At 41.5% G+C, this 6,793-nt stretch overlaps 1 protein-coding gene across 4 annotated transcripts in view; it reads right to left on the bottom strand.

The window, feature by feature from the left end:
- The window catches only part of Tbce (tubulin folding cofactor E), a 47,776-nt gene extending 47,198 nt beyond the window's left edge, over window positions 1-578 (bottom strand). For 2 of the 4 annotated variants that reach the window (XM_048800387.1, XM_048800389.1), the window contains exon 1: window positions 101-577. The gene's annotated coding sequence lies outside the window, so the exon portion shown is untranslated. Of the gene's footprint in view, window positions 1-100 lie in introns of all 4 variants that reach the window. The other 2 variants (XM_048800388.1, XM_015504340.2) reach the window with 2 other exon arrangements.
- Window positions 579-6,793: the final 6,215 nt, after the last annotated feature.

The raw sequence follows: 6,793 nt of genomic DNA, 5'->3' as shown, positions 1-6,793 counted from the left end.
AGCCCGGGCTGCCGCCCGGGTAAGTCCAGGAAGGGAAAGGGCACAGGGCGGCCAGGCGAGCCCCCAGTCCGGCCTTCGCGACCCAGCTCTCGAGGCTCACCTGCCAGCAGCAGCTGGTGGTCTCGGCGGCTGCCCCTTGACAGCGGAGGGCAGCAGAGCTTCCGGCCCCGGGCGGAAGTGCTATGGGGGATACCGGAAGTCCCGCCCCGCGGAGCGAGCGGCGGCCGCGGGAGCTGGCTGAGAACGTACAAGTGTTCCCAAGGCCAGCCCCGGCGCCGGCGCCGGACAGCGCGTTCCAATGACCGCGCATGCTCTGGCCCAAGGGCCCTCGCTACGCGGGTTGCCAGCCCTGGAGAGTCGGGCTTGACGTAGACAGGTGTGTAATACGTGGGCAGTGCGCAGTCGCGCGTGCAGGCCTCCCTAGCGGAAAAGGAAGGCCGGCTAGTAGGACCACAGGCGGGTGGAAGGCAGTGCGAGTACCGGAGACAGAACGGGAAAGCCGCCCCTGCGCACGACAGTCTCCACCGTCGCCGTTCTCGGCGGTTAAAAATCAAGAGACTGGGCTGGGAACGTGGCTCGGGTAGAGCGTTTGCCTGGCGTGCCGGGGTGACGCAACGCAACGTGGTGAGGACCCGGCAGTGACACTAGCGGAACGTCTTGCGCGGGGTCTGGAACGTGATTACAGCTCGCGACGCCGGGTTAAGCGTGAGCTGTTTTGGAGAGCTTGCCTGTCAGGAGCCGGGTCGTGGGTCGCCTCCGCCGCAAAAACAAGCGGGAAATTATCGAGGGCGTCACTAATCCAACCAAAGGCTGCTGCAACACGCATGCTCAACGTCAAGGTTGAGCAGAATTTCAACTGGCAAAGGAGGGAGAGACTCCCGTTGTGAAGCTGCTTTTGTTGGTTAACGAAAGGACATATACAGTGAATCTTAGGTCCTAAAAATAAACTTTCAGAAACTGCTGTTTGGAATCCTATCAGTAAGAATGCACCATCCCACTCTTGCTTGGAGAATCCTCTGAGCCAATCCTCATTGTCGCACTTTTCCAATACTGATATAAAACTTCAAATAAGGACTTCAGATAACATTCCACATTTATTTTATATCTTTAGAGCTCTATCTGTGGATACGTATGTTTTGAGACCGGGCTCGAGATTGGAGGCTGGCCTCAGACTTGTAATCTTCCTCCTAAGTATCTGAGATTACAGCCCCGAAAAAATTAACCTCATCCACTAAATTCAGATGATCCACAAAAATATAAAACATGAATCTTTCTTTATAAAATAATTTACTTTCTTTGTTAATTGTGATAACATTTACCCAGTTTTTCTTAGAATGAAAAGATGACACCTCTTTACTGTCAGTCTTCTCTCTTCATGTTGATGAGCACACTGTTACCTCAACTATGTTATCTTCTTCAAAGTGGTTGTCCTCTAAATTCTTCTCTCAGTGGTAGAGAGATTGCCTGGTATGCTCAAGGCCCTGGGTTACAGCCCCAGCAATACAAAATAAATTTGCTCCCCTGAAATAAAGTCTTCCCCCCAAAAAATCTATATGTTTGTCTCTTATTCCTCATCCCTTTCTCTTTAATCCTTTCCAGCCTGACACTTTGTCTATTCTTCCTCCAGTTCTTCCAAAATCACCTACTCAAATGTTATTAGTGACTTCATATCACCAAGGTCGTTTCTCAGTCCCCACATCCTTTGATTTTTGTACAGCATAGTTTCATAGGGTTAATTATCCCAATAGCTGTAAAAATCATACTTCAAACATTGTAGGAAAAAATTAACCCTTTGCACTGCAATCCATTCTGAGTCCCATCATTCATGCAATAAGTAAATATTTAGGGGGCTGGGGATGTGGCTCAAGCGGTAGCACGCTCGCCTGGCATGCGTGCGGCCTGGGTTGGATCCTCAACACCACATACAAACAAAGATGTTGTGTCCACTGAAAACTAAAATAAATAAATAAATATTTAAAAAAAAATATTTAGTGACTACTAGCTTTGCACTGAAGATCTAGCAATGAAAAGAGAAATGCAATATTCCAATCCTGGAGAGATGTATGCTTGATGGTGTGAGTTAGACAATATGTGCTGGGTACAGTGATGCATGACTTACTATACCATTGACTTGGGAGGCCGAGGCAGGAGGATCACCAAGTTCAAGGCCAACCTGGGCAATTTAGTAAAAGTAAAATATAAAAAGAGCTGAGGATATAATTTAGTGGTAGATCACCCTTGAGTTCAGTCCCCATTTATGAAGAGGAAAATAAAAAGTAGCTTAAACCAGAGAGGTAGGGCCAAAACTGAAAGGGGGTTGCAGCTACTTTGAGAGAGAGCATTCCACGTACCCTGCTCCCTTGTCTACGTGTTGCATATCACAAAGATGGCAACAAGATTAAAGCCCAGCCAATCAAAGGCCTCCTTATGACTTCACTGCTAAAGTCAAAACAGGAGCTTTTGCCTTTGAGATCATGGTACTTGGCTGGTAGATTTTGCCTTTGAGATCATGGTACTTTGGAAGCCAGGGACCATTTTTCCTATCATGGGAAAGAGTTTGTCCTTTAGCATCAAAGAATGAGGCCAACATTAAAAAGAATAAAATGTAGAACTAAGAGGAAAAATGAGGAGAGAATAAGTGATTTAACCCCCAGGACTTAACAATAACTAAAGTAAAAAACTCCTGGATTTTCCAATTATAAGGTCTAGCTAATTCCTTTTATGATTAACTTGGTTTGACTTTAATTTTAGTTGCTTAGAATGGAAAGAGCCCTAACTACTACAGAGTTCAATACTCACAACCTATGTATCAACTAGGCTGGGGGAAAGATAAAGATTAAATGTTTTAGATAAAAGAAATTTAGAACTGGGGATGCAGTACAGTGGCAGAGTATTATTCTATTATGTGCAAGCCCTGGACAACCAAAAAATTGAAAAATATGGGAGCAAAGATAGATTATGAAAGCACATGCCAGCAACTCAGGAGGCTGAGGATTATAAATTCAAGGCCAGTCTCCACAGTTTAGTGAGGGCCTAAGAAACTTAATGAGACCCTATCTCAAAATAAAAAAACAAGAAAGGCTAGGGATATAGCTCAGTGGTAAAGTGCCCCTAAATTAACTCTCCAGTACCAAAAAAAAAAAAAAAAAAGAAAAGAAAAGAGAGAGAGAGAGAGAATTGGGTGGGAGAATATAGCCAATAAACAACAAAGGGTGTTTGCTATAAAGCTCAAGCCTCATTTATTTTACATATATTCATTAATCATATAGAAGTGACCCAGGTCAACAGTAGACATTTGTAACTTGTGTTTTTCTTTTAAAAGTCGTGGTGTAGAGCCAGGTGCAGTGGCACATGCCTGTAATCACAGCAGTTTGGGAGGCTGAAGCTGGAAGACTGCAAGTTCAAGGCCAACCTCAGCCATTTACCAAAACCCTCAGCAACTTAGTGAGACCTTGTTTCAAATTAAAAAATAAAAAGGGTTGGGGATATGACTGATTGGTTAAGCACCCCTGTTTAGACTCCATTACCAGTAAATAAATAATCCCATATTGAATAAATGTTTTCTAGCTGCCCTACAGTGAAGTCAGCAGCTTATTCAGGGCCTCTTGTGTCTTGGGAATAACAAAAAAGACTCCAGTTGAGCAAGTCTTACGCATTTGAAAAATCATTACCTTAACTGAAGGCCATATTTAAGTTGCACTTTGAAAGGTACCTATTAAATACTTAGCTAAAAGCCACTTCCACTGATTTCCTATTGGATGGAAGGGAATAGTTTGTTCAGTTACATCCTTACGATTATTTGTTATAAAGACATCTTAATTGTGAAAAATTGCTTCATTTTCAGCTTCCTTAGTTCAGTTTTTTATGTTCAATTCTCTATGGTTAATTGACTTAGTATTTGTGGCACACATCTGTAATTCCAATACAGTATGATTGCAAGTTTGAGCCCAAGGCTTGGCAACTTAGTGAGAGTCTGTCTCAAAGTAAAAAAAAAAAAAAAAAAAAAAAATAAAAGTCTGGGGATGTAGCTCTGGTAGAGCACCACTTGGGTCAATCCCTGGTACTGCAAATAAATACATTAAACAAATAAAACCATTTGTTTCTTATAAAGAATCGACATCTGCTGGATTTAGTTGCATATACCTTTAATCCCAGTAATTTGAGAAGTTGAGGCAGGAGGATCATGAGTTCAAAGCCAGCCTCAGCAACTTGGGGAAGCCCTAAGTGACTCAGCAAGACCTTGTCTCAAAAAATAAAAAAGAGGGGCTGGAGCTGTGGCTCAGCAGTAGAGAGTTCACCTAGCACATACAAGGAGCTGGGTTCTATCCTCAGCACAACAATCAATCAACCAATCAATCAATCAAGGTATTGTGTCCATCTTCAACTAAAAAAATATTTAAAAGTAAATAAATAAAATAAAAAAAGGGCTGGGGGTGTGGCTCAGTGGTTAAGTACCCTTGGGCTCAAAACCTGGTATCAGAAATAAAATGAGACATTGACATCTATATATTAAGAGTATTTATTAGGCTAAATCTCTTGAAAACTTGTTAACTCTTAAATGTTCAACTATTTCCATTTTACAATTTCTATTGAGCAACTCATCAAGTTTTGGTTAAGATTTACAAACCACTTTTAACAGTTTACCATTACTACTACTTCACCATCGAAGTCCAAGTATCTTCTATTACTCATCATAGTAATTCTAATATCTTTGCATATATTTTTCTTTGTGTACACTGATATAATATGTAATTCAAAGATATTAAATTGGTAATTCTCCATAGGAGAGTACTTTTAAAAAGAATGTGCCAGCTGCTGGCTCAGTGGCATGAACCTATAATCCCAGCACTCAAGAACTGAGGGGGAGAGATCCCTGAGTCTTGGGAAGCAAGGCAGCCTGAGCAACACAGCAAAACCCCATCTCAAAATTTAAAAAAAGAAAAGAAAGAAAGAAATGTGCATGGTTGGTAAGACAAATGTTTCCAAGCTATCTCAGTGACAGAATGCCCATTAATCAGTGGTATGAAACACTGTACATAATTCACTTGAACTAAAGGGTTAATTCTGAAATTTATTAGATTATTGCTTATTGCACTTTTTGTGGGGGGAGGGTACTGGGGATTAAACCCAGGGGCACTTAACCGCTGGGTCACATCCACAGCCCTTTTTTGTATTTTATTTAGAGACAGGGTCTCAATGAGTTGCTAAGTGTCTCACTAAATTGCTGAGGCTTGCTTTGAACTTGAGATTCTCCTGCCTCAGCCTCTCAAGTCTCTGGGATTACGGGCATGTGCCACCGTGCCTGGCTTATTGCACTATTTTTTTTTTTAACCAACCCATGTATAGTAAAACTATGCCATAACATTGTAGGTTATGTCCAATATATTCAATTACAAATTACTAAAATTACCAGAGTGAGTTTGCAGTTAGCTAAGTGGGAGTGTAGGGGTTGAGGGAGCCAAGTGCCAACTGCATTATAACTGAATTCACATTATTGTAGGGCCCCTTATTGTCTTTTTCTGTAAACACTGAATATCAGCTATTGTGGCATACTTGGGAGAAGGATGGACTGAAATGGGGAGACATTACAGGAAGAAAACTTTCTGTTATTATAATAACCAAGTGCTTTCCAAACTTTTAACAGCATCTAAGAGTGCATGAAGCATTGGAGACAGTGTTTACAGAAAAGCCCACTGCTTTGGCTTGATTCAAGGTCCTGGTGCTGCTTTGCAAATACTTGAAGAAAACATAAATATCTCGTGCTTGAAAGACATTTCATGAATATTTCCCCCCTTTCCTCCTCCTAATACATTGATTGAAAAGAGCCAATGAATAAATCTTGAGTATATAAGATGGAATGGAACAAGGCTTTCAAAATATAAAGTGAATCCAGGCATGGTGGCTCACGACTGTAATCCCAGTGGCTCAAGAGGCTGAGACAGGAGAATCACGAGTTCAAAGCTAGCCTCAGCAATGGTGAGATGCTAAGTAGTGAGACCCTGTCTCTAATAAAATACAAAATAGGGCTGGGGATGTGGCTTAGTGGTTGAATACCCCTGAGTTCAATTCCCAATACCCCCCCCCCTCAAAAAAAAGATAGATATAGAAAGTGAAGGAATCAGGAGTTCCTTTGGCTTAGGGCAAGTCAAACTTTTGGGGGGACCAAAGGCAGACTATTTGAAGACAGACTTGAAATAGGAGGAAAATTAAGAGAGTTTACATTTCATGAAAGAAGAGTGGGAAAAAATCAGGGGACATTGATAGTTGAAATCCTCTTTGGGAAAGATTAGATGTAAAATAAAGGGTTATTGGACTGCAATATATAGTAAGTTATAATGGCCACAACAGCAGTTCTGAAAACATTCCCTAGAAGCACTCAGCAACAGAGCAAGAACAAAGTAGATGGTTTTTTAGGCCAAGGAAAGGAAGCAAGTGATCTAAAAGTCTCCCTTAAGTGAATGATAATAGGGTGTAGTTAGGGACAGAAGGAGGTAAGGTAGGAAGAGGTCTATAGAGCAGAACAGAGAAGAGTAGCTGAATTTAAGGTCCTGCTGAAGCTGAACATGTCTAATTCCAGCTACTCCAGAGGTTGAGGCAGAATGCAGAGTTGGAGGCTGGCCTTGGCCATTTAGTGAGACCTCATTTCAACAAAAATAAATCTTGCTCAGGTAACTGACCTTTATAATATTCTTTTGAATTTGGAAAATAAATGAAATCAATTTGTCTTTTGGAGCTGTATTGACTAGAAAAATTATGTTTTACCTTTACTTTTTTTTTTTTTTTTTTTTTGTAC

The sequence above is a fragment of the Marmota marmota genome, unplaced genomic scaffold (genome assembly GCF_001458135.2).
Source record: "Marmota marmota marmota unplaced genomic scaffold, marMar, whole genome shotgun sequence".
In the NCBI taxonomy this organism is placed as follows: domain Eukaryota; kingdom Metazoa; phylum Chordata; class Mammalia; order Rodentia; family Sciuridae; genus Marmota; species Marmota marmota.
Note: the sequence above shows the minus strand (reverse complement) of the source record. Positions and strands in the feature narration are given on the sequence as shown.